Here is a 27,755-nt window from a genome sequence, read left to right as displayed (position 1 = left end):
CAAAATGTGTTTGAAAGTAGTCCACTTATTTTCTTTCCTTAAGAAGCACAGACTGTATAGGTCAGGTAGTCAAGCAAAATCTCCACAGCAGGATACATAAATTTGAAATCCTTCAAAAGGCAATGTTTTTATTCCTTATAATTAGGCAATTAATTCTATTGGCATTTATAAGCTGCATGTGGTGAGAGAAAAAGAGATAAAGAAAAGCAGTAAAATTAAATATTTCAATTTTACTTTAAAGGTCACTGAATTATATGACCCACCTTAGGAGTATTTAACTTGGAATAAAGAAGTCAGGAAACAAATGAGCTGAAAAACTCAAGTTGTGAAGTTTGCTACTTTAATTAGAACATAAAAGATTTCCTTTTTAAAGAACTCACTGGTGTGTTTGAATACATGATCTCTTTATGTCTTGAACTAAATCTTATTTATTCCCCATTGTTTTATTCCATATATGCATATTCTGTATTCCATATCTGGTTTCTCTTTTATGATACAAAATACAGAATTAAAATAATAGAATTTAATTTCTCTCATATGGCAGAAAATCATATTTCCACAGAGTATAAATGAGCTAGTGGAAGTTTAGCTGTCGTGCTCTTGGAGCAGAATGACTTTATCTGCTAATAAATCAGCAATATTTACTAAATTTATTTATTATCATTCTAAAAAATTCAGGTAATAGTGTTAATAAATTTGCCTCTTTATTAATGATTTCTCCTTTACTGGAAAAAATAAAGAAATATTTCTGAAATGTAAACTTTGACTCATAAAATAATTCAAGAAAGATATCTACAAAGGTTTTGAATATGATGCATAATAGCTCTATGTGAAAAATGTTTTCTAAAAGAGATATGTTTTCTTTGAAAGCCCCAATAGGACACACAGGAAATATACATTTATTACATATTAGGCCATAGTAAAATCTGAATACATTTTTGAAAGGGAAAAAGAAGTACTGACAACAAATAACTAATCTTCCATGAGTAATCGTGTATGTGGTAATTACAAATTAGTGCATTTAAAAATACTTTTCTCTTTCCTTTTTTTACATATACAGGGTCTGTTTATACACAAGAATATAAGGATGCAGCAATATTTATCCCAGAGATAACACACATAATTTCTCAATAACTTGATTATCCACATGAGGTGCTCTTTAAATGCTGTCTGTTATTATCATTATTATATTACAAGCTTTAATTTAATGCACTGAAGTTTTACTGGATTAAATGTAAATTTCAAAGTATTTTTCCTCTGCCCAGAAATATATATTTTTTTATGCTTAAGTTCTAAGATACATGTGCAGAACGTGCAGATTTGTTACATAGGTGTACATGTGCCATGGTGGTTTTCTGCACCCATCAACCCACCATCTACATTACGTATTTCACCTAATGCTATCCTTTCCATTGCCCCCAACCCCCAGACAGGCCCCAGTGTGTGATGTTCCCCTCCCTGTGCCCATATGTTCTCATTGTTCAACTCCTACTTATGAGTGACAACATGTGGTGTTTGGTTTTCTGTTCCTGTGTTAGTTTGCTGAGAATGATGGTTCCCAGCATCATCCATGTCCCTGCAAAGGACATAAACTCATTCTTTTTATGGCTGCGTAGTATCCCATGGGGTATATGTGCCACATTTTCTTAATCCAGTCTATCATTGATGGGCGCTTGGGTTGGTTCTAAATCTTTGCTATTGTGAATAGAGCTGCAATAAAGATACGTGTGCATGTGTCTTTATAGTAGAATGATTTATAATCTTTGGGTATATACCCAGTAATGGGATTTCAGGGTCAAATGTTATTTCTAGTTCTAGATTTTTGAGGAATCACCACACTGTCTTCCACAATGGTTGAACTAATTTACACTCCCACCAACAGTGTAAAACCGTTTCTATTTCTCCACATTCTCTCCGGAATCTGTTGTTTCCTGACTTTTTAATGATCACCATTCTAACTGATGTGAGATGGTCTCATTGTGGTTTTGATTTGCATTTCTCTAATGACCAGTGATGATGAGCTTTTTCTCATGTGTTTCTTGGCTGCATAAATGTCTTCTTTTGAGACGTGTCTGTTCATATCCTTCGCCCAATTTCTGATGGGGTTGTTTGTTTTTTTCTTGTAAATTTGTTTAAGTTCCTTATAGATTCTGGATATTAGCCCTTTGTCAGAAGGATAGATTTCAAAAATTTTCTCCCATTCTGTAGTTTGCCTGTTCACTCTGATGATAGTTTCTTTTGCTGTGCAGAAGCTTTTTAGTTTAATTAGATCCCATTTGTCAATTTTGGCTTTTGTTGCCATTGCTTTTGGTATTTTTGTCATAAGGTTTTTGCCAATGCCTATGTCCTGAATGGTATTGCCTAGGTTTTCTTCTAGGGTTTTTTGGTTTTAGGTCTTACACTTAAATATTTAATCTATCTTGAGTTAATTTTTGAATAAGGTTTAAGTTAATTTTTGTATAAAGTCCAGTTTCAGTTTTCTGCAGACGGCTAGCTAGTTTTTCCATCAGCATGTATTAAATAGGGAATCCTTTCCCCATGGCTTATTTTTGTCTGGTTAGTCAAAATTTCGATGGGTGTAGATGTGTGGTGTTATTTCTTAGGCCTCTGTTCTGTTCCCTTTGTCTACGTATCTGTTTCGGTACCAGTACCAAGCTGTTTTGGTTACTGTAGCCTTGTAGTATAGTTTGAAGTCAGGTAGCATGATGCCTCCAGCTTTGTTCTTTTTGCTTAGGATTGTCTTGGCTATGCAGGCTCTTTTTTGGTTCCATATGAAATTTAAAGTAGTTTTTTCTAATTCTGTGAAGAAAGTCAATGGTAGCTTGATGGGAATAGCATTGAATCTATAAATTACTTTTGGCAGTATGGCCATTTTCATGATATTGATCCTTCTTTTCCATGAGCATGGAATATAAGAATATTTTCCTTGGCAGAGACTGCCATTTATCACTAACTTACATCATTTATAATGTAAGTTCTCAACTTACCTATTAACTGTAGTTTTGGATGGAACTCTGTCCAGCAATTGAAGACTACTTTAATAAGCCTCTCTTCCACGTATACATGGAATTGGGCCTGGATTCTGACCCATCTTAAGAGGGTAGAAGTGGTGTGTACAACTGTTGGGTTCTGCCATTAAAGGGAAAGCACACACCACCACTCTCCTCTTTCTTCTTCCATTTGCCTGCAATGAGAATGGGATGATGAAGGCAAAAACAGCCGCAAGGATGGTTTGCTGAACATGACAGAGTAACAAGAGAGAACCTGGAACCATGACATTGTAAGCTATTTCTAGCACTGAACAGAACTACTTGGATTCATATGAGACAGCTAGCAGACCTTCAATTTTTCTACACTACCATACCTGAGATTTGTATTTCTAGTTGTAACACTGGCGCTTTCCACTACAGCAGAGGGAATACAATGCATTGCTATATCTACTGGAATTCATTTCTTGCCAAATTATTATGTAAATTAAAGTAATAACAGTAAAAATTATCACTTTAAATTAGTTCATTTGTTTGGAAAATTATTTAACTGCACAATAAAAATAATTTAAGAAAATCACTGAAGACTTATGAAGACTCTTTCAAAAATGCTATTAATTATAAAGAAATTAAATGGTGATATAATAGAACAAACTGAAAAACTAGCTATAATAAGGACTGTGGTAACAAATCTTATAAGGAATTTAATATATACAAATTTACTGATGGCATTTAAACACTTGACAACACATGTGAACAAAATAAAGTTAAAACTTCTACTTCATTCAATGTTTGCAACTTATGAGATTCACTCAGGAATAAAATTTTCAATAAAAAAGATTCAGAAAAGAAAAATCTACAAGAAAAAATAAGCAATTGGTAAAATATTTTTAAGAGACATACACCTATGTATCACAAAAGATGAAATCAAATGTTCAATTACACTAATAATCAAATAAGCAATTGGTAAAATATTTTTAAGAGACATACACCTATGTATTACAAAAGATGAAATCAAATGTTCAATTACACTAATAATCAAGGCAATATAAACAGAAATACTAGGTTAATACTTTCCAAGCTACTAGGGGTTTCCCAATACACTATTAGACAGCATCTGGGGTTAGGGTGGGATTACCTGAATCAGCATTTTCTAATGCAGTTGAGAGACACCATGTTTGATGCGAGGGGGGTTGGGAAAAGTTTGCTTTTCCTACATTTTCAATATAACTAACTCATTTGTTATGTAATAATAATAATACAGTAGGACACTCAAGCTTAAACTCAATTTTTAACATTAATTTTATGAAAAAATAGACCTGTCAATTAGTTTCTGCATTTAATTTATTCAAATTCATGGTGTATAGGACATCCTTAACATTTGTTGCCAATGTCAATGCTATATTAAAAAGGTGAAGTGGCTTATCTATGTAGTATTGCTTTAAATGGAACTGATGCTGGCTTGCGTTTATTTTCACTTTCTTGACGAAAACTCCACAATTATTTTTAAATTATCCACTCAAAAACAATTGGCAATCTCAAGGTTATTATGCCTTATAATATAGAATTATCATTTTGCCATTTTAAAAGGAAAATAGACAGGACATTACAAACTAAAACCCAAACAGAACACAACAGGGGCTGATAAAGTCTTTGACCTTTTGTCTAGGTGATAATATGAGCTGCTAAAAATAAATGGAGATGACTAAAAAAGAGGTGAATAGGAACTGACATAATGGGGAATGTGAAAAGAATTGGAGAAGATATATGCAAAATAGTTGAGAAGTAGATTCAAGATTCTTCTTGCTTTAAAGGGTGTTACATTGTGAAGCATGCCTAGCTTAGCTGAAGATTCTGATGCTACATAAAATTTAATAAATAAATGTCTTTATTTTGGGTTTTGGTGTTTGGATTTTGTTTTAGAGACAAGGTTTCACTCTGTGGGCCAGGGTGGAGTGCAGTAACACAATCATAGCTCACTGAAGCCATGAACTCCTGGGCTAAAGGGATCTTCCTCTCTTAGTCTCCAGAGTAGCTGGGACTATAGGCATGTGCCACCATGCCCAGCTTTTATATATATATATGTTAGAGATGGGGGTCTCACTATGTTGCCCCGGCTGGTCTCCCACTCCTGGCTTCAAGTGATCTTCTTGCCTTGGCCTCTCAACATTTTGGGATTACAAGTGTAAGCCACCACACTTGGCCTTTTTGTTTGTATTGACCAACTATTTTCTGTTTAATACTGCACAAAAATCTATGTTTATAAGTATGTTCTACATTCTAAGACTATCCTTGTCACATTTTTGTATTTAAGTTACTCTAGCTTCAGAAAATGATTGAACTAGTATTCTTTTATTCATACGGTAGAATAATTTGTACTATATTAGAGTTGTTTATCAATAGGACTATTCTATGAATTGATCTATTCTATTCCCATTTCCAATGTATTCTTAAATTCATTGCATTGTTGATAATTGTTTTTATGATATACATATAGATTGATATAGATATAGATATAAATATGTAGATATATTTTATGGTGTATAAACTTACGGTATATTATGGTATATATGCTTTTGATTCTCATTTTCACGTATTGCTTATTGGCAAATGCACTTACTTGCTAAAATTTGTTTGCAGCTTGAAAATCACTTGCTGTACTTTCATGGTCATTTATAGATATCTGCAGAGAGCCAAAAATACAAGTTGCACAATGCATACATTCCCAAGTGAGATCAAACACAGTGACACTTTGCCTTTCTGTTTCAGTTCACTTACTGCAAGCAAATGTCCTTTCTATGCTTTATTTAGAGCTGTGTTTTTCACATTCTTGTGCTTTTTGTTGAAAATTTCAGTGTTTAAAATGGCCCCCAAATGTAGTGCTTAAAGTGCTATGTAATGTTCCTAAGTGCAAAAGGTGGTAATGACACTTAAGGTAAAATTATGTGTTAGATAAGCTGTGTCTAGGCATGAGTTGCAGTGCTGTTGGCTGTGAGTTCAATGTTAATGAATCAACAAAATACATTAAATAAGTTGTCTTTAAATGGAGACATATAAAACAAAGGTGTGTGTTGATGGATTAACAAAATAATGTGAACAAAGGGTCACAAATCAAACTGTATTTTTGTCTGAGTTCAGTATTGGCTAACTCAGTGTTTGTGGGGACTTATAAAACAGAAATACTGTAAATAATAAGAATAAACTATAGGTATGTGTAGTTATATTTTAGCTATAAATATAAGGACATAGAGATAGAGATGCAAATAGAGATGTGTTGTATGATATATATTGTAATTTTTATATTTATATAATTAAATGTATACATATTTTTATGTGTCCAACTTTGATACTCATGTTTCTAGTCTCTGCACTTTCTTCCTGCATTTATGTTATTATTATTATTTTTTTTTTGTAGAGATGGACTCTTGCTCTGTCACGCAGTCTGCAGTGCAATGCCACAATCATGGCTAGTTGCAGCCTTGAACTCTGGGCTCATATAAGCCTCCTGAGTAGCTGGGACTATAGGCATGTGCCACCATGCCTAGCTAATTTTTTATAATTATTATTGTAGAGACAGGGTCTCTCTGTGTTTCAGAGGCTAGTCTAGAAGTCCATGCTTCAAGTGATCCTCCCGCCTTGGCTTCCCAAAATGCTGGGAGTATAGGTGTGAGCAACCACACGAAGCCTGTATTCTTAACAATGTGTATTTATGTGTTTTTTTCCCCGTATTATTCTCACTAAAGATTTGTCAGTTTTATCTCTTCAAAAATTATCTTTTGCTTTTTCTTCTATTTCAGATGTATTATATATAAATAATTTCTCATGATAATATACAGTTTTGTTTGTATTCTGTATTATGTTAATTTTTCAAGTTCTTGAGTCTTAAGTTTGGTTATTGGCTCATTCATTTTCAGTCTTTCTTTTTTATAGTATAATCAATTAAAGTTAAATATGTTTTATTTAGGTGTTAGTTTTGATATGTAATATTTATATTTTATTCAGTTTTATGTGTTTTCTGATTATTGTTACAGTAACTTTGGCCCATAAGATGTTTAGAAGTGTTGGGTTTTTTTTCATAATTTCTACATATAAGGGTTTTTTCCCTCACTGTTTAAACTAACATCTAACTTAATTTTATTGGAGTTTTAGAATATATGACCTACATTACATCAATGTTTAAAATTTGAGATTCAATTTCTGATCACTTTTTTGGCAGTTTCCATAAACTTTTAAAATAAAAGTAATTAGCAACAAAATCACTATAAAGTATTGTTGAATATGGTATTCCATTTATTTCTGTTTAATCACCTAGCTAGTCTTCTACATTCTTATTATAGAGTCTGGTTGATTTACCAGTTTTGAACAGAAGCAATTTATACTATATCTCTTAAAATGATAGTGAATTTTCCTTTTTTAAAATTGTATCAGTTTTTCTTTATCTATTTTAACCTAGATTATTAGATACATACAAATTTATTAGATGCATACAAGTTTCTATGTAATTTTATTGATAACATTCATCTACTTATCTATATATATAGACAAAGTAGGTAAATCTTAGTAAGAAAGAACTATTTAGCATCATACATTTTCTCCTACATTAATTTATGGATTTAATAGAAAATGGTAGCTATTTAGTTGCCAAAGGAATAACCATGTGTATGATGACATTGATGCTTTTTGTTTTTGTTCCTTTGTTTCATTATTTTTACTATTTTATTTTATTTTATTTTTGAGACAGAGTTTTGCTCTTGTTGCCCAGGCTGGAGTGCAATGGCACAGTCTCTGCTCACTGCAACCTCAGCCTCCCAGATTCAAGCAATACTCCTGCCTCAGCCTCCCAAGTAGCTGGGATTTCAGGCACGTGCCACCACGCCTGGCTAATTTTTGTGTTTTTAGTAGAGATAGGCTTTCACCATGTTGGCCAGGCTGGTCTCGAACTCCCGACTTCACGTGATCCACCCACCTTGGCCTCCCAAAGTGTTGGGATTATAGGTGTGAGCCACTGCGCCCTGCCTGTTGCATTATTTTTAAAAGTCAAGAATAGACTGTGTTTCAAAAATGAAGAGAAAGCTATCAGATGAATTTCTGGAGATAAGTAGATAAAATTAAGAACAGGAATATAAGTATTGGGCTTAGAAATAATTTGTACCAACATATCCATTGCAAATAAGGGATAAAAGGAAAGAGTATGTGTTAATCCAGCTACGTTAGCAGTTCATTTTTCAAAGATAAGATGAATTTTCTATATTTTGTTTGTAAAGTCAAAGTGACAATATAAACTTTGACTTAGATGGAAGAAGGGTAGCAAGTTTAAGAAGAGTAAGGAGAGCAATGATAGAAAAGGGAGAAATAGACCGGGCTTGGTGGCTCACGCCTGTAATCTCAGCACTTTGGTACGCCAAGGCAAGCAGATCACCAGGTCAGGAGTTCAAGACCAGCCTGGTCAACATGGTGAAACCCTGTCTCTACTAAAAATACAAAAAATTAGCTGGGCGTGGTGACGCACGGCTGTAATCCCAGCTACCTGGGAGGCTGAGACAAGAGAATTGCTTGAGCCCAGGAGGTGGAGGCTGCAGTGAGCTGAGATTGCATCACTGCACTTCAGCCTGGGTGACAGAGCAACTCTGTCTCCAAAAAAAAAAAAAAAAACAGAGAAATAATTTCCTTGGGTAGTTCAGCGTCTAGTCAGATTAGAAACCATAAAATCATGAACAGCATCATTTAGTAAATTTTCTTATTCTCTCAATACTGTTCAAGTTTTCACTTGTAGATTCACTGTAAGAAAAAAATTTCCAAGGAGACGAGGAAGTAGAGAAGATCTCCAAAAAAAAAAAAAAAAAAAAAAAAAAAAAATTGTTGGGATTAAAAAAGGAAAATCTCAAACAATTGAGGAAGTAAGGGTGGCCACTTAGTTTAAATAAAAAGGTTCAGGTCAAACCGGAAAAAGTCCTTATGAAAAAAAATAAAGGTTCGGGGAATAGATATCTTTACATAAAATACAGGTATAGTCATATAATTATTTAAAAATGTAGAAGATTATGGTCAAATAATAGGATATCTCAATGTAATATTGCACATGCTGAAGGTTAAAACTACTAGTAAATTCATGAGGTATGGAGAAACTTCAGTTTGAAGTAGAGGTGAATTAAAGTATCTGAAAATGTGAGGTAAAGAACTCGTCTAGAGCAGTGTTTCTCTAGAAAGAGGAAAAGGAGATTTTTCCTTAATTTCAAATTTTTTTCACAGCAGTGTTTTCATCTAAAAATAAACCAATGAATTTGGCAAATTATTATATGCAGGGATCCTGTGGTTTTAAGGTTTCTAATGTCTTACTTTCAATTTCTGTGCTTATCTCATAGTGGACGAATTATAGTTTTTTGACGGAAATCATACTTTCAGTAATACTAAACAGTTGGGATATCAACATGAAGAATCAGACTAATTAGGATGCTGGAGATAATTTGGAATAGAAAGAAAACAAAAACAAAAACAAACAAAAGCCTCCATTCGGGTGGGCACTAAGTATAATAAATGGGGCATTAAAATGTTGGTTGAAAACCAGAGGAGAAACAGGTGAAACATGGTAAAGCCAAGATTTTCTAGAGTAAGCATATTTTCTGGAGGTTAGCAAGGTAGTAATGCAACTTAAAAGATAATGGACATAGTATAGGATGCAAGAGAGATGATACAATGGAAATACAGTTAGTTTTTAGTTATTTAAAAGCCTTTAAAAATGTTTTTTTGTTGACCTTTAAACAAACAAAGTAAAAACAAACAAGTGTTCCAGCAAGAGAAATAGGTATCAAGCTGGTAGGAAGAGAAAACTAATGAACAGTCGGGGGTGGAGTACAGAGGATGGCTACCCAGATGGGAAGCAAATACGACGATGACCAAAGATATGGTTGTATTGATGGGGTTAGTTGATGCTACGTTGCCACAAGAATTTTGATTGAGCTGATAAATGGCTGGGGAAGGAGGGGCAGGCAGGGTTTAGGGTAACTCTGTTAAAAGCCTATTACATGGCCTTGTTTCAAACAGTGCCAGGAAAATGTTCTTTTCTTACTAAGATATTATTTTTCTGCACTTTTAGATTTTATTTTTCTTTCATTTTTTTTTTCTCCTCTGGTCTCTTAATGCAGACTTATGCTAAAACTGATTACAAATGAAATCAGATCAATGACCTACAAAATTAAAATTAAATATTATACCATTGTTGAATTGAATAATTCTATTTAATGTTAATGAAAGATTATTAACTTTTGTAAGGTAGAACAAAAATGTGTATAGTAAATAATATCCCAAAAAGTACCTGATGAATTACTGTTATCTTAGTATCTAGTTTTGGTTCCTGTTTCACAAAATTGTAATTTTTTGGGAGATAGATTTCTAGTTCAATGTTCAAATTAAAGAGTTTACTGTTATATTTGCTTACAAAATGTACACGGTTTAGCTCCGAATTTTAACTTTGCAAGTGATTCTGAATTACTATTGCCACCAATAATCATGTTTATTTTTAAGGTGACAGATTTCTTCACGAGATCTTTATCTCTCAGTTTTGATTTTAGATTTCTTTTATGTAAAATATATTGGACATTTTTGATTTGTGTAGGGAGGAATAGAGGATTGGCAAGAAAACTGCATACAATAAAGTTTATAAATATTCAGCATGCAAAAATCTTCCTGGCTAACATGGTGAAACCCAGTCTCCACTAAAAATACAAAAAAAAATTAGCCGGGCGTGGTGACACGCTCCTGTAGTCCCAGCTACTCGGGAGGCTGAGGCAGGAGAATGACATGAACCCGGGAGGCAGAGCTTGCAGTGAGGCGAGATCATGCTAGTATACTCCAGCCTAGGCAGCAGAGCGAGACTCCGTCTAAAAAAAAAAAAAAAAAAAATTAGCATGCAAAAATCTGTTTCTGTAGTGCATGCTTATGCTTTTGTTTCCATGTGAAAATTGCTCTGTTTTTTTTGGGGGGGGGGGAAATAGGCTTTTGTTTTTACACATCTCAGGAAATGTGATTGGTGAAGCTAAAAGTGTTGTATGATTGATAAACAAAAAACTCCACACACTTAATATATACTATTTGGTGAGTTTTGACATATACCCATGAAACTATCATTAAAATCAAGATAATAGGCATATCCAAAACATAACATATTCAGCACCTCCAAAATTGCATGCTTCATGTGTGTGTGTGCATGTGTGTGTTTGTGTGCATGTGTGTGTTTGTGTGCATGTGTGTGTTTGCATCTGTGTGTGCATGTGCATGTGTGCATGTGTGTGTTTGTGTTTTGTGGTAAAAGCACTTAATATGAGATTTACCCTATAATAAATTTTTAAATACACAGTATAGCGTTGTTAACTGTAGACACTATGTTGCAGGGCAGATCTCAGGAACTTATTCATCTCACATAACTGACACTTTATACTCATTAAACAGCTTCCCATTTTCCCCTCTCCCCAATTCCTGGCAGCCACCATTCCTCTTTCTGCTTTTATGAGCTTAACTATTTTAGATACTTTGATAAGTAGTATCATGTAATATTTGTCCTGTGACTGACTTATTTCACCTACATAACGTCCTCCAGGTTCATCATGTTGTCCCATATGGCAGGATTTTCTTCTTTTTTGAGGCTGAATAATATTCCATCATATGTATATACTGCATTTTTAAATCTATTTTTTTCATGGGTGGGTATTTATGTTAGTTCCATATCTTAGCTATGGCAGATAATTTAAATTCTTTAAACAATCATAAATGCTGATGGCTTAGAGCATGTTATTTAATGTTAACTGAAGATTACAAAACAGAAAAATAGTAATGAAGAGCTTAATTAAAAGCTACCACATTTTCAACTAAGAAAACTCAAGTGAAATTTGTTGTTTTCCATCAGTTAAATGATGATGATTTTACAAGGCAAAAATAGTCCGTGTTTTTAAATGTTACGCATTAATAATATTTTATTTATATAATAAAATAAGAAAAAATATAACTATCATTCAAATTTTCCTGTAATTCATTGGCTTGATATATGCCAAAAGAAAAATCTGGTTTTAATTGTTAGTAGGTACTGATTGGGTTGGCTATTTTCCATTATCTCTCAGTTCCATACTAACCTTTCTCTGTTCAATCACAACATTTGCAGATTACACTTTTCAGGCTCTTTTTATAACACACATAATTTCTGTTTTATTCTGTCAGTAGGATGTAGGTAGGCATATAGAAGATAATATCTTTGTAATTACTTAATAATTACTTTGTAATTCTGGCTTGAACAACAAGGCGGTTACTGGTAGTTGCTGAAGGTTGAAGAAGCAGTTGCAGTTAGGTGATTCTGGAATCCAGCAGCCCAGCAAATGTAACATCATTTTGACAGTTCTAGCTTTGGTTGAAAAAGTACCTCTTCTTCATCTCTATACAAAATGCAGCAGCTGGCGTAGGCTTATGACTTCCAAACTGGGGGCTTTAGCTGCTTCAAATCTCTGAGATTAAAAATTTTTCCTTTTGTTCTTCCATTTCTTTCCATTTAAACGATTCCCTGTTTCTCTTTTAACTAATTGATTTGTAAGATTACTCTACATTAAATTGCCTCTATTTGAAAAAAAATTATTTCTGTATTCTAGTTTTTACAAAAGCAAAATGAGAATATATTTTCTTAAAACATATTTTAGAGCATTTTCTATAATATTTCTTCCATATAAAATAATTTTGAGATATAGACCTCGTATGTTCCAGAAATTATTTGATGCCCTTAGGAGATTAAAACATCAACAAATAAGAAAGAGAAGGGTCTTTTCAATGATAGTGCTTAAATTATAGCAGCACAAAATAAACAATAAATATGAGAAGTATGTTATCTAATATATCAGGTATTAAATGTTATTCATACAATGAAAACATGGAGATGGCTCAAGGAAATGGGAGCGCTAATTAGAAAGAGAAACTTAATGATTATCATTGGACATCCAAGAAAGAGACCTCATTGTGAAGGTGACATTTGAGCAGATTTCAAGATGCGAGTGAGTACTGGGAAGAACCAGTGCAAATGCTACAATGCCAGATGGTGCTTGGTTCACTGATATCTGGAAAGGACTCATGTGGCTGTACTGTGGTGCGAAGGGAAAAGCAATACAGAGATGAGCTCACTGAGAAAGTGAGCGGAGGACAAATCACAGAGTGAAACTATAAGGACTTTGTCTTATCTCTGAGTAAAATGCAGGACTACTTTTGGATGATGAGCTGGGTATTGACATGATCATATCTTCACTTTGAAAGGATCTTTCTGTATCAGAGAGCACATGAAGACATGGAGAAACTTAGGAGGCTTTTGCAGTAAGACCAGTGAAGGTGGTGAAAGAGGCTGAAATAGAGATGGTAGCAATGGATGTAATCTAAAGCAAATGAATGTTGAATATATTTTCATGAAATCAGAAAGAGAACATTCCATTCTTCAGTCAAGGTAGTAAAGACCTGGAGTTCCTCCTAATTTTAAAGATGTATCCAACTTTGATCTGATGAGTATAACAAAAACAAGGTCCGAGGATAAGAAGAGTGACTCTCATTTTGCATATTTTCTTTTTTTTTTTAATTACACTTTAAGTCCTAGGGTACATGTGCACAACGTGTGGGTTTATTATGTATGTATACATGTGCCGTGTTGGTTTGCTGCACCCATTAACTTGTCATTTACATTACATATTTCTCCTAATGCTATCCCTCCCCCATCTCCTCATCCCATGACAGGCCCTGGACTGTGATGTTCCCCACCCTGTGTCCAAGTGTTCTCATTGTTCGATTCCCACCTATGAGTGAGAATATGTGGTGTTTGGTTTTTTGTCCTTGTGATGGTTTGCTCAGAATGATGGTTTCCAGCTTCATCCATGTCCCTACAAAGGACATGAACTCATCCTTTTTTATGGCTGCATAGTATTCCATGGTGTATATGTGCCACATTTTCTTAATCCAGTCTATCATTGATGGACATTTGAGTTGGTTCCAAGTCTTTGCTATTGTGAATAGTGCCACAATAAGCATACATGTGCATATGTCTTTATAGTAGCATGATTTATAATCCTTTGGGTATATACCCAGTAATGGGATTGCTGGGTCAAATGGTATTTCTAGTTCTAGATCCTTGAGGAATCACCACACAGCCTTCCACAATGGTTGCACTAGTTTACAGTCCCACCAACAGTGTAAAAGTGTTCCTATTTCTCCACATCCTCTCCAGCACTTTGTTGTTTCCTGACTTTTTAATGATCGCCAGTCTAACTGGTGTGAGATAGTATCTCATTGTGGCTTTGATTTGCATTTCTCTGATGGCCAGTGACGATGAGCATATTTTCACGTGTCTGTTGGCTGCATAAATGTCCTCTTTTGAAAAGGGTCTGTTCATATCCTTTGCCCACTTTTTGATGGGGTTGTTTGATTTTTTCTTGTAAATTTGTTTAAGATCTTTGTAGATTCTGGATATTAGCTCTTTGTCAGATGGGTAGATTGCAAAAATTTTCTCCCATTCTGTAGGTTGCTTGTTCACTCTGAAGGTAGTTTCTTTTGCTGTGCAGAAGCTCTTTAGTTTACTTAGATCCCATTTGTCAATTTTGGCTTTTGTTGCCACTGCTTTTGGTGTTTTAGTCATGAAGTCCTTGCCTATGCCTATGTCCTGAATGGTATTGCCTAGGTTTTCTTCTAGGGTTTTTATGGTTTTAGGTCTAATATTTAAGTCTTTAATCCATCTTGAATTAATTTTTGTATAAGGTGTAAGGAAGGGATCCAGTTTCAGCTTTCTACATATGGCTAGCCAGTTTTTTCCAGCACCATTTATTAAATAGGGAATCCTTTCCTGATTTCTTGTTTTCATCAGGTTTGTCAAAGATCAGATGGTTGTAGATGTGTGGTGTTGTTTCTGAGGCCTCTGTTCTGTTCCATTGGTCTATAGCTCTGTTTTGGTACCAGTACCATGCTGTTTTGGTTACTGTAGCTTTGTAGTATAGTTTGAAGTCAGGTGGCGTGATACCTCCAGCTTTGTTCTTTTTGCTTAGGATTATCTTGGCAATGTGGGCTGTTTTTTGTTTCCATATGAATTTTAAAGTAGTTTTCTCCAATTCTGTGAAGAAAGTCATTGGTAACTTGATGGGGATGGCATTGAATCTATAAATTACCTTGGGCAGTATGGCCATTTTCACGATATTGATTCTTCCTATCCATGAGCATGGAATGTTCTTCCATTTGGTTGTGTCCTCTTTTATTTCGTTTAGCAGTGGCTTGTAGTTCTCCTTGAAGAAGTCCTTCACATCCCTTGTAAGTTGGATTCCTAGGTATTTTATTCTCTTTGTAGCAATTGTGAATGGGAGTTCACTCATGATTGGGCTCTCTGTTTGCCTGTTATTGGTGCATAAGAATGCTTGTGATTTTTGCACATTGATTTTGTATCCTGAGACTTCGCTGAAGTTGCTTATCAGCTTAAGGAGATTTTGAGCTGAGACAATGGGGTTTTCTAAATATACAATCACGTCCTCTGCAAATAGGGACAATTTGACTTCCTCTTTTCCTAATTGAATACCTGTATTTCTTTCTCTTGCCTGATTGCCCTGGCCAGAACTCCCAACACTATGTTGAATAGGAGTGGTAAGAGAGGGCATCTTTGTCTTGTGCCAGTTTTCAAAGGAAATGCTTGCAGTTTGCATATTTTCTATAGATCACTGACCCTGCTTGGATCCTTCTTTCAGAATACTTTAACTCAACTTACTCAACACTTCAATGCATTTAAATTGACATATTGATAACGTTTGACAGCACTTTTTCTTGGCAATTGTGTTTTTAAATATGTAAAGTAATAGTAGACTGTATGCATAAGTAATATAAAGTATAGCTTTGGGAAAGTGGATTACATATTTTAAAGAAGACATTTTATAGAGTGTATTCTCAGTCTAATGTTTGTATAAGTAAATTAACATGGGCAATCTTCTATTATCAGTCACTGTGATTAGCTGAAGGAATCCAACATGTTCTAATGTTTATTCTAAGTAAAATAATGGCTAATGTAATTGAGTTTTGCATATAAAAATTTAATACAAAATACTTGAGCATAGCAGACTTTTCTTATTACAAAATATAATGCTTTATATTTCAAATGTCGAATTTATGATAATTGTAAAGGGACAACGGAAAGAAATAAAACTAGAAAAATTATATCAATAATTTAACATTTTCTACCTTAAAGAAGATGATTGGTATAAAAATTAAATGGTTTTATGTGTCAAACATAATTCAGTAGAAATAAACTGCCATCTGTTCCATTTAAGATCATTATAAAAAATAAGGCATATAGTGCATCTCATTTTGTGATCTTATTTAGACTATTGAGGATAATTTTTCCCAATACTTCATAGATTGAACAGTCTGCATAAATAGCAGGCTTCTTCGTTCCTTATTTAAAGTAAATGGAGCCATTTAAGTAAGATGAAAGAGATTACGGCGCGAACTAGTTTGATTTAACAATATATATTAGCATCCAAATGTAATGTTTCTTAATATTGTTCTAAGCTATGAAATGGTGCATATTTATATCATTTTTCTTGCACGCATTTTACAGCATTTATTCTTTATTAGTTATGAAAGTGCAAAGTCAACAATAAAGCACACCTCTAATAATTTATATAAGAAACATACACATCCATATGCACACACATACATACTCATATGTTAAAGGTCGTTTCTATAGTATATTCGTATTTTAAATAAACTGTTCATGCATACATATTATTATATCCAAATATACACATGCATATGCACTGAAAAAAATATTCCTTGAAGTCCTACATTAAGAATGTACAGCCAGGGTTAGCATGGGCATAAGTACCTATTCTGCTCAAGAGAAAGATAATTTTAAAATAAATTGAACAGAGTGATCAGAAATGCAAATAACCTAAGTAAATGCAAAGTCTGGATAACAGGTGGCACATCTTTAAATTCCAAGGGGCCACTCAGACTGATGAGGTGGTAAAGTACGTTAAATTAAGTAAAGTACGTTTTAAGTGTGGTGGGAGGTTGCGTGGTGTGTTTTTCTAGACAGTGGTCTATGGAAGGCCCAATTTGCCTGTAAACTTAAGACCTGGTATCTCTGTCTCCACATTTGGCATAATCCAAACCTTTACACCTTGCCAGGTATTAGTCCAACCCTGTGTGGTTTAGCCAAGGCAGGTTTAAGAACAAGCCTGACTGGATAAATAGCTAACTCATTTAGAAAAAGAATGAAAACATGGTGGAGACTTAGCTCCAGGACCCTGAATCTTTATAGCTTTTGTTTTTATTACAAGTTTAGATTCTAAAATCAGGTAAAAACAAAGCTACGCAACATAGCATTTTTCAAAAGCATTGTCAATTATAAGCAGTTAATTTCTATTTAACGATAGAAATGCATCATTAGACTTATTATTAATTCATCTGTTGATTATACAATTAGCACTATCCTTCATACTTTGCAAAGATAGTCACTGTTTTCAGCCTTCTGTAATGTCATAAATTATGTTTCCAAGTTAATGAAGAACAGTCATTTATTAAAAATATATAACTAAAAAAGTACAACATCATTATAAGATATCACTTCCTATAGTTAGAGGGTGCATATTTAATTTTTGTTCTTTCATTTGAGTGCTGCAAAAATATTTAGTCTTGAAACTTATTGTAAGTTCTGAAACTTAGAAATTAAGCATTCTTCAGCTACTTACATTAGGTTACAGCAGGTTATCTAGAAACAATCCGGGAGCAACACACTTATTTGAAAATATTTATTCCATTCCTTTTAAAGGAGTATTTTATATAAATGTCCAAAGCAAATAAGCTTCTTTAAGATGAAATTTAATGTTTGCATTTTATAAGAAAAAATATATATTTGAAATAATTACACCTGACACATGCAATCTTTACATTCATTTTCTTAATCATCTGTCATTATATAAATAGAATTTGATGCCACCTAAAAGCATAAATACTAATAATGCATAAAACAGTTATTAAATGATATATTCAAAGGCAGTGATATAATCGGAAGTGTTAACTTTCAGGGTGATTTCTGTGAGTTATCATTTAGTATAGCTACCTCATATAACTACCTTATAAAATCATCATTTGCCTGAAACAAATGAAACCAAACATTTCCCAAAATATCATGACAGAAATGTTATTGTGAAAGCTGACATTAGTTGATGTTTAGATTTTCTGGTTAATCCAGATATTGAATAAAATAATAATTTCACATTTGAATTTAAAAGATAAAATGTTCCTTTAATGGGTTATGCATGATTGCTTAACAAGCTGATTTTTAAATCCATCTCACACCAATCGGAATGACTATTATTAAAAAGTAAAAAACAAAAAAACAGTTGTTAACTGACGGGAATGTATATTAGTTCAGCAACTTTGGAAAGTAGTTTGGAGATTCCTCAAAGAACTTAAAACAGAATTGACCCAGCAATCTCATTACTAAGTATCTACCCAGAGGAATATAAGTTATTCCACCAAAAAGACACATGCACTTCTATGTTCATAGCAGCACTATTTGCAACAACGAAGACTGGAATCAAACTAGATGCCCATCAATGGTGGACCGGATGAAGAAAATGTGGTACATATTCACCATGGAATACTATGCATCCATTTAAAAGAAAAGAAATCATGTCTTTTGCAGCAACATGAATAGAACTGGAGGCCACTATCCTAAGCAAATGAATACACAAACAGAAAACAAAATACTGTGTGTTCTCACTTGTAAGTTGGAGCTAAATACTGAGTACACATGGATATGAAGATAGGAACAATAGACATGGGGTCTACTTGAAGGAGGAGGGTTGGAGAAGTGGGAGGGTAGAAAAACTACCTATCAGGTACTATGCTCACTACCTGGGTGATGGGATCATTTGTACATCAACCTCCAGGGACAGACAATTTATCCAAGTAATCAATCTGCACATGTAACCCTCTAAACTTAAAATGAAAGCTAAAAAATATCCAATTTTTAGAGATAGCTAAACTGTCATTGGATCTAACAAACTACAGATGGTTAAAATCAAAACCTCTGATTTTAATATTATGTAGTTGAATAATTTGGATTTAAACTCATTTTACATTGTCCTAAGCTTCTATAAGTCACCTTGATAGGTAAAGGGGAGAACAAAGGTTGATTTTCTAGGCCCCCAAACCACACTTCCTTCTCTTTTCCTGGTCAGAGGAACCTGAAGACAGAATGTTAAGAGGAATAGATTTTAAATAATAAATGAATCAACAGCAAAACTGGAGGAAAATCAAAGATTGCTGGCTTCCTCCCTTGTACTACAAACATCTGATGTCTTTCTCAAAAAGCCTCTTAATATTCTCTTTGACTTAATTTGAGATCCCTTGAAGCCCAGTTATTTCTGTCTTAGTTGCTACTCTTTGCCCTAAATCCATCCATGACTTCACATGGCACATACAGTTTTTTCAAATTCTTTTACTTACTGATTCTCTTATCTCACTCAGAATGCAAGCTAGCTGTTATATCAGCAAATAATGTTGAGATTAATATTTTTTATTTATCGTGACAACAGGTTTACAAGAACACAGAGCTTAGAGTTTGTCCAAAAGTTTCATTTAACAATAAATAGGATTCAGCAAAAATTTACCACACAGTCTTAGATTGTGAGGTTATAATTCACCAGTAGATTCAAATACTAGCCTATTAGACCAAGTAATGATGCCAATACAATAGTATATTTTAGTATTCATTAGTCACACTTGAATTCATCAAATATTTAAAAATTGGTCCTGTGCATTAAATACACAAGACTGGAAAAGTTGATAAACTGAAAATGATTAACACTAGAAAATTGCAGAAAAGACATGAAAAGAAATAAATAAGAAGAGATATCATATTCAAAATTATAGAACAGTAAAATTTAAAAAATGACATTTTTCAAGCAACAGCTTGGAAAACAATGTTCACAGTTTGCATTACAAGCTTTTTGCAATATTGGTGGAGAGGTAGGTGTAATGTGAAGTTGTTATTTGTTGCCTCGATGGTTTCCTGAGTGCCAGCACCTGCCATTCTTGCTTTGAACTATTACACACTTATTGCCCATTTCTGGGTACCCGTCTCCAACATGTGTCTTCAAGTGCCAAGCCTCATGATGACTTCCCCATTTTATCAGTTCCTCCTTTCATGTTGACCCAGCTACATTCAAATTACTCAGATAGAGTGCCCCCCATGTGCCACAAACTACCCCTGCTATAAGCCTCAATAAAGGAACTAGCCCAGGGGTCCTTACTCCATTTTCTCTCTGCTTGCCGTGACTTTGTGTGGCCCTCTGGACTTGCCGTGCCTCCCTCCCTAGGACCTGTGAGTATAATAAATCCTTCAATTTCATATGCCTCTCGGAGTGTAATTTCTGCAGTTACACTGAAGTGATTATCTTAAAGACCCCACAAGAGAGACTAGCTCTCCCATTGACAACACAGTGGGTAAGTATAAATCCTATGCTATTTACAGGAATATGAAATAACTAATAAAAGACATAGCTGATAACATAATTGTTAAAAATTTTTGGAGGAAAATGTGAAAGTGTTAATTTAAAAGGTTATGCACATGTTACATTTCTTTCACAAATTCCAACTTTAGGACTTTACTCTTCAGGAGGACCTAAGAAAATGTTAGGCTATAGGTATAATGTATTTACTATTGGTTACATTTGAAATAAAATAGTAGGAAATGACATTTATATTCATTAGTAGGAAACTATTTTAATATGTGGTGATTCATGCACAAGATGAAACAATTTGTAGCCATTAAAAATGAATGAAATACACCGGCATGTGATACATGGAAAGTTCCCCAATGCATATTTTAAGGTAATTAAAGCAAAATTCAAAGAAAGTATATGTGAAGCCTCTAAAGAAGGGCTGTCTGAAATTGATATCCTCATTTTGAGGGTTATGTTACACTATTTCTATATCCATTGCACAACAAAAGTTTCAAGACAGTTCTCATAGAGTTATTTCTGATTGTTTTCTAATGATACTTTATTTTCCTTCTATTCATTATAATAAATGTAAATATTTGGCTAAATTATTGTTTAGTAAATTATATATTTTCATTTATATTGGTTTTCAACTTTGGACTTTTTGGGAGAATGGATCTGAATCACAGAAAACATTGTTCTTTGAAGTAGTAAATCTGTTAGTTCTCAGAGTTCTCATTTACAAATTACATTTTGTTCTAAAATTTGTCTATGAACATTTGTTAGATCAATAAAATAAACAATGTTTCAAATATTTATACCATCATTTTTAGCAAAATGCACCATGAATTTACATGTAAGTCACATTTTTTGATGGTCGCATTTTTTTTCCACACGTTGTCCATAAAATGTAGTTTCAGCCCCCACCTACTAGTTTGTCATTCAAGAGACTTTTTCCCAAAATTTCCACAGTTTTCATTTCCACCAGCAACATATTAAAGGTCCTTATTTTTCACATCCTCACCAATATTTGTTATTTCTGATTTCTGTCTTTTTTTTTTTTAACTAGACATACTATTAGTTTGGTGCAAAAGTGATTGCAGTTTTTACCATTGGAAGTAATGGCAAAAAGTGCAATCACTTTTGCCCCAACCTAATAGTATGTATGAAATGGTATCTATGTTTGAAATTTACATTTCCTTGATGACTAAAGATGCTTTTACTGGTAATATAAATCTCTTATTAGTAATTTATATACCTTAGTTAATAAATGTCTACTTTTATATTTGTCCATTCTAAAATTAGGTTGGTTATTTTCTCATGGAGTTTCAAGAGTTTATTGTATATCCTAGATAACAATCCTTTGTCAGATATATGTATCTTTGTACTTCACAAACATAGTCTCCTAGCCTCTTGCTTATAGTTTTATTTTCTTAATACTGTCTTTTGAGATGGAAAAGTTTTGAATTTTGATAAAGTCCAAATTATGTTTTGTTTGTTTAACAGATCATGTTCTCAGTATCAAATTTAAGAAACTATTACCTAACCCAAATCTGAAAGATGTCTTTCCACATTTTCTCCTAAAATTTTTAATATAAGCTCTCACATTTAAATATATCACCCATTTTGGGTTAGTTTCTGTGTGTTGTATGAGACAAGTAAGGGTTTAAGTTCATCTTTCTGCGTGCAGATAATCAAATGTCCCAGCACCATTTGTTGAAATTGACAATATGAATGCTAACATACCCTGATTTTGTGACTGTGAGCATGTTACTCAAGTTCCTTCGTTTCTGCATTTTTTTTGTTGTTTTTTGTTTTTTTTTTGAGATGGAGTCTTTTTCTGTCACCCAGGCTGGGGTGCAGTGGCATGATCTCGACTCACTGCAACCTTCATCTCCCAGGTTCAAGCGATTCTCCTGGGATTAGAAGTGCCCACCACCACACATGGCTAATTTTTTGTATTTTTAGTAGAGATGGGGTTTCACCATGTTGCGCAGGCCGGTCTCAAACTCCTGACCTCAAATGATCCTCCTGCCTCAGCCTCCCAAAGTGCTGGGATTACAGGTGTAAGCGACCGAGCCTGGCCCTTTTTTCTTAATTACAGGGTTGAAAAACCCCAAATATACTGTGGAAGCACATACATGTGAAAGCTCATATGAAGACTCTTACTGGGTACTGACTAAGCAACACTTGATGATATTTTTCTTTTTTAACAGAGCCTGATAAATATAATCCATTTTTGTAATCAAAAATTAAATATCCTTCAGACATGTATACATGTTGGTAGACAGATAAAATATTTTCTCCTAGAATAAAAAGCCCACTAGTAACTATGATTAATTTGGGGAAGAAAAATTTGGAGTGAGGGCTGAGAAGAGCTTTTAATTTAATTTTATATTTTCATCTACATTTTGAATTTTTAAATAAGTTTTTTATCATCAGCACTTTTGTAGTTTATGAGCTTTTTACCCATTTCTCTATTTCTTTATATGTTACTGTGTTTTTACAGTGTACCAATCAAATTTTTAAAACTATATTTAAATGTGTACCTTGTTAAAAGGTGAATCCATTGTTTCCAGACTGTTGTTAACTTAATGTATGATTTCTCATGAATTATGCTAGCTTTGATTTTAAATGGCATAATGGTAATATTAATATCAGCCTAAGTGGAAATCAGCTATTGGTTTATACTTTGTGATCTGCATATAAAACACAATACTCACACATTCAATAGGCCTTCTGGATTAGAAGATACATTATCCAAGTACAAACATAAAAATCTTGTAAATACGTATTGTTGGATGAAAAATATTATTTATTTATTTTTTGAGATGGAGTCTCGCTCTGTCGCCTGGGCTGGAGTGCAGTGGTGCGATCTCGGCTCTCTGCAAGCTCCACGTCCCAGGTTTGCACCATTCTCCTACCTCAGCCTCCCGAGTAGCTGGGACTACAGGTGCCCACCACCACGCCCGGCTAACTTTTTGTATTTTAAGTAGAGACAGGGTTTCACCGTGTTAGCCAGGATGGTCTCGATCTCCTGACCTCGTGATCTGCCTGGCTCAGCCTCCCAAAGTGCTGGGATTATAGGCGTGAGCCATCGCGTCCGGCCAAATCATCAATTGCTTCGTAAGTTGAATATGAAACTGTCAGACTAGTTATTTTTGTTCAAAATCTTGGCATTTCTGCTGTCATCGAGCCAACTGAGAAAAATTTAAATATAATCCAAATAGTACCATGGAGAAAGCTAATGAAAATAACAGTATACCTCCACTTTTCTAGAATTGAAAACAGTTTAATGCCTCAGCAATCAGAACATGGTATACTAATCTTAGATAAAGATGCAGTGTTGATGTGGAACTTTAAAAAATATTCAACGTCTAGACATATGGAAAGAGACTTCTCAGCAATAAATAAAACATAAAACAGGCTGTGGGTTGAATATAAGAGATTTTTTTTCGACATTCCCTGAAATACACCAGGGGGTTCTTTTTCTCATATTGTGCCTTAGAATTCTTAATAGATCTGTAAGGGCCTCTGAGTGAAGGCAAAATGGGCTCTGAAGGTCCTTGTGCCTCTATCAATTAGAGAAGACCAAGGTTATAGGTTGTAAACGGTAGTGCGTTTTATAATATTGCACTTGAGATAAAGTTATGCTAGATAGAATAAAAACCTATAAAAAGACGTCCACATGCAAACAATAAATAAGTCTGAACCTCATATTCAAACTCTCAACGACAACAATAATAAATGAAAAAGAAAATTTAGGTGGGAGATTTCATTAGGGTAAAGGATGCCTACAAAATTAGCATCTTAATATTTGGAATGCCAAATTGACTCCACTTTTAAGTGTTATTGCTCCCTGAGTTTTACTGTTTAGCTTGGCATGCTCTTCCTACTTCACCCAAAGGCCAGTCTCTTTCAGGAATATTTGTAGCTATGCCTGTGCCATTAGTATTACATCAGATTTATGGTCATGCTCCCGTATGCATTTGATGGTGCCTATGACCACTTTTCTTCATAAACATAACTCAGTTTCTACTTTTTCGTGTATCCTGGTAATTGGTTCATCAAATGTTTGGTGGTGGTGGTGGTTTTTTTTATGTCATGGTTATGTGTCAGTTACTTTACTAATGAAAACATGAGTGAGAGAACCAGTATTTTTATTAGTTATCTATCTTAAAGGGGAAGACAACTGGGTGACAAGTATGTGTACAAATAATTACATCAAAAGAGTGGTAAAGCTTAATAACAATACATATGGAAAGCTGTAGGGCTATGAGTTGATTTAAAAAGATTTTAACATTTAGAATCACACTGATGTGGGAGCTATTTGATCAGTAAGCACACTCAACTTATATGTGATATACATACAAGTATGTACTTTCTAATTTCAGGGCTAGTGGAAGAGTAGATAATTACAAGAAATCTGGGGGGCATAACCAGCATTCTTTCACCTTACAAGAATTCTAAATCAGTTTAAAAATGAAGACAAAAAAACCTATACAGGTAGAACAAAAGTATCTGTTTAGTATTGTCAAACACTAAGGTAAAAGGTATAGCTTGATTAAGAGACAAAAACACTTTGCTGATGCTTTAATCCTGGAACACCTTGGGACATCCTACTGCAGGGAAGGTTGGAGCTCTTATTCTTTCACATCATCAGGCTGCAAATTTTCCAAACTTTTGAAGTTTGCTTCCCTTTTAAACATAAGTTCCAATTTCAAATCATCTCTCTCAAGTTCAGTGTTACACAGATCTCTAGGGCAGGGGCAAAATGCCAAGAGTCTCTTTGCTAAAGCACAGCAAAAGTGACCTTTACTCCAGTTACCAACAAGTTCGTCTTCTCCATCTGAGATCACCTCAGCCTGGACTTCATTGTCCATATTAATATCAGCATTTTGGTCAAAACCATTCAAGACATCGCTAGGAAGTTTCAAACTTTCCCACATCTCCCTATGTCCTCTGTGCCTTCCAAACGGTTCAATCTCTCCCTGTTACCCAGTTCCAAAGTCACTTCCACATTTTTTGGTATCTTTATAGCAGCACCCCACTCTCTGCAGTGCCAATTGACTATATTAGTTTATTCTCATACTGCTATAAACATACTATCTGAGACTGGGTAACTATAAATAATAGAGGTTTAATTGACTCAGTTCCATATGGCTGGGAGGCCTCAGGAAACTTACAATCATGGCAGAAGAGGAAGTAGGCACATCTTACCTAGCAGGAGGTGTGAGACTGTGTGTGAAGAGCGAAGGAGGAAGAGCCCCTTATAAAACCATCAGATCTTGTGAGAACTCACTCACTATCATGAGAACAGCATGGGAGAAATTGCCCCATATTCCACTCACCTCCCTCCCTCAACACATGGGGATTACAATTCAAGATGAGATTTCTGTGAGAACACAGAGACAAACCATATCATCTGTAGTCATAAGACTCTTCATTTGGCGGGGCTCGATGGCTTATGCCTGTAATCCCAGCACCTTGGGAGGCCAAGGTGGGCGGATCACCTGAGGCCAGGAGTTCGAGATCAGCCAGCCTGAGATGGCGAAACCCCGTCTCTACTAAAAACACAAAAATTAGCTGAGCATGGTGGCGGGCACCTGTAATCCCAGCTACTCTGGAGGCTGAGGCAGCAGAATCGCTTGAACCCAGGAGGCAGAGGTTGCAGTGAGCCAAGATCACGCCACTGCACTCCAGCCTGGGTGGCAGAGCGAGATTCTGTCTCAAAAAAGAATCTTCATTTATTCTCTATCACAAAAATTAGCATTGCTAAAAATTATTAAAGAATACATTACTTTCCTCTCTCACTGTCACCTTGTCATCTTACACCCAGCACTGTGCTAAGGTCATGAAAGCACCCTGCTTCTGGAATAGATGTATACATACAAACATATACACAGAGTTTGGTTACTTCCTCAGATTTTATATTTGATTAATAAGTTATACACCTCCATTGTTGTTTCTTTATTTCCAATATACGACTATCTGTGTCTTTGTAGAATTAGGCAATGTTTAATGAACTACAGGCTTGGGATTTTGAATAAAAAGTATTTGTTTCAGTATGGTTTACTACATGCTCATAGATACATGTTTACTTTTGAAATATAATCTGAAATTTCCCTGTTTTTCCAAACTCATACAACCTTATCCTTGCTAGGCAACGTTTGCTAGGCTTTTCCGATTGTCAGACAAAATTCTAAAATGTTCAGCTTTACTTCAGTAATTATGACTTTATTTAAACCACACAGGAAGAGCAATAAAAAGACTATAAAACATCAACAAAAACCCTGCATCCTTATACCACACAGGAAGAGCAATAAAAAGACCATAAAACATCAACAAAAACCCTGCATCCTTATATCACACAGAATAAGTTATCATGCAGAAACTAGAATAACCTTCAGGATATAACACAAACTGCATCTTGCTCTCTTCACAAAAGACACAAATTCAATTTTCTCCCTTCCAGTATTTCTCCTTTGTAGCTATTTCTTCTTAGCCTCCAACAAACTAAAGCTATTCTTTCCTATGTATTATGGCTCATGCATTTTACTTTATCTTTGTGTTTCTGTAGAATTCTATGCCATTTACTATTCTCTTTCAGTGAATGGCCACAAAGAGGACCCAGTTACAGAGCTATCTGGAATCAGACCCTCTCTTAGGGATTTAATAGCTACCCAATAGCTGACTTAGAATTAGGTATCTATCTTTATTTGTTGTTGACAGCAACATGCTTTTACAATTACAAATATGGTACTCCAAGTATGTATTTATAGTAATATTTATATGTGTATTTATTTTTAAATATATATGCATACTTATACATATTTTTATATTTGAATATATATATTTAAAATATATATGACAACCTTTGAACATGGTAACACTTCCCAACAGTTGCATCACAAGGTGGATGAATATTATAGGATTGGTGACAAGTTGGAAAACTATAGCATTATGTTTATTCATTATCTTATCGGAATGAACCAAGTGTTACTTTCCTAGTTTACAATAATATTACAAATATTTCAGTTTGACCTGATCTTGCTTCTGAATGAGGAAAGTTTATGTGTGTGGGTGCATATATGTAAATGTGATGTTGGCTGTATGCATAACCTCATATGTTTCATTTGTTAAATGATAAATAAACTTTTCATAATAAAGAAAATGTAAAGCCACATTAAATCAAAATACTTAAGAAGTCTAATTTTAACATAGATATTTGACAGGTCATTGTTTCATGTCACCATTCTGTGATCGTCCTCAA

At 34.3% G+C, this 27,755-nt stretch overlaps 1 long non-coding RNA gene across 1 annotated transcript in view; it reads right to left on the bottom strand.

Annotated features, from left to right (window-relative positions):
- Positions 1-974: 974 nt before the first annotated feature.
- LOC104005773 (uncharacterized) overlaps positions 975-27,755 on the bottom strand; it is a 61,484-nt gene continuing 34,703 nt past the window's right edge. The window contains exons 5-6 of the long non-coding RNA XR_679230.3: positions 5,608-5,670; positions 975-3,184 (exon numbers count right to left, since the gene is read on the bottom strand). This is a non-coding gene — a long non-coding RNA (uncharacterized LOC104005773). The remainder of the gene's footprint in view (positions 3,185-5,607; positions 5,671-27,755) is intronic.

Source organism: Pan troglodytes, chromosome 22 (assembly GCF_028858775.2).
Source record: "Pan troglodytes isolate AG18354 chromosome 22, NHGRI_mPanTro3-v2.0_pri, whole genome shotgun sequence".
In the NCBI taxonomy this organism is placed as follows: Eukaryota; Metazoa; Chordata; class Mammalia; order Primates; family Hominidae; genus Pan; species Pan troglodytes.
Note: the sequence above shows the minus strand (reverse complement) of the source record. Positions and strands in the feature narration are given on the sequence as shown.